The 1524-nt window shown below is 50.5% G+C and overlaps 1 non-coding gene across 1 annotated transcript; it reads left to right on the forward strand.

Moving 5' to 3' along the window:
* The first annotated feature begins 1168 nt into the window (after positions 1-1168).
* Positions 1169-1241, forward strand: TRNAF-GAA. The gene has a single exon. It is a non-coding gene; the product is annotated as a tRNA-Phe (tRNA).
* Positions 1242-1524: the final 283 nt, after the last annotated feature.

The following is a 1524-nucleotide window of genomic DNA, read 5'->3' on the forward strand; positions in this document are numbered from 1 at the left end:
CAGTCCTGCTGCTATTCCAGGGGAGCAATTCCTGACTCCTGTCAGCATTTATCTCAGACCCGTTCTGGGCATCACAGGTTTCTCCGGGAAAGGGCAGCGAGTGGTTCTAGGGTCCAGGGATCCTCCTCCAAATTGAGCTAGAACCTGAGACTCCTTCCCCTTCCCCAGGATGTGGGCGGGGAGGCATTTCACAGAGCTCTCGGAGCTATAGCCCGTGGCTAAGGAGAAAGAAAAAGCCTCCTATCCCCCTCTGCTCTGGGGGCTGGGTTTCCTCCTGAAGCCTCTGCCCCCCACCTAGTGCCTATGGCTCATCCCTGACCCTTGCTGCTGCTCCTTGCTATAGACTGTGAAAGGAGCGGAGGCAGCGCAGGAGCCTTCTGGGGACGCAGATCTGAGGCTTTGGGGAGACACATTGTCTGAGACATCAGAGCGCTGCAAACCATGCAGCCACCCCCTCAATCCGAGGCCTGTTCCAGCCCTGAGTCTGGGCTGCCGCGATCCCTCCCCCAGAGCAGGGCGCCCACAGATTACAGCCTGGAAATAAGCGTGTGAGACTAACTCCTGTTCTCCCTGACAGGGCCTCCCCTAGACCAAGTGGCATCCCAGGCAAGACGTGTCTTCAGTGCCCCCCAGCCCCGCTCCATATGTTAAACCATTGAATACCTTATTTTTATTGCATTTGTAGCTCATTTCATGATTTCGATGCACAATCTGGATGCATGATTTTCTCTATCATATAAGACAATAAATGTTCATGCTAGGATATGTAAATGTGTATTTATTCATGCCATATATAAGCAAATTAAAAAATCATTTCTTTTAAGCATATAGAAACTTTTAATTTTGACAGTAACTGAAATGTACTAACATCTAGAAATGGAGCCCTCACCAGCACAGGGTGGGCCAGTATTAAATAGTGTTACAGTCGGAGACAGACAGCGTTAGGATGTTAACCCCAGGCCCTGTGTTCAAAGGTCGCTTCTCTCGCCTTTCCCCCATGAACTGAAGTGCAGCATTCGAGAGATCCAGAGACTAGTTGATGACGTTTCCAAGTGCTAAAATAGCGAGTGATGTCCATCTTGCTTTGGCCATTGTTGATTGGAGAGATGGTTTATGGAGAATAAACTTCAAGGTGAGGAAAGGCAGCCCAAAAAGGCCCCCTACAGGTGCTGAAGTAGCTCAGTTGGGAGAGCATTAGACTGAAGATCTAAAGGTCCCTGGTTCAATCCCAGGCTTCAGCAGACTGTTTTATCCCTCTTCATGCAGCAGTGGGCTCTTTCCTGGAAGCCCAGCACTGCCTTTACTCAATGCAAGTCCCTCATTTTGGGCTTCACTGCAGGAAAAGGCAGCATGGGCTTCTGCACCCAGTTGGCCCACCGGACCTTTCTTTCTTCTCTTGCTGCTTCTCAGCAAGGGGAAGAAAAAGAAGCTCCCCCTCAAGTTAGAGTCACAAGGGTGATGTAAGGACGACTTCCTGATCCCTGGCTCCAGTCCTCTGCTCTTCCAGCTGACCCATCAGAGAGC

This window comes from Mauremys mutica, unplaced genomic scaffold, assembly GCF_020497125.1.
Source record: "Mauremys mutica isolate MM-2020 ecotype Southern unplaced genomic scaffold, ASM2049712v1 001115F_np12_obj, whole genome shotgun sequence".
In the NCBI taxonomy this organism is placed as follows: Eukaryota; Metazoa; Chordata; order Testudines; family Geoemydidae; genus Mauremys; species Mauremys mutica.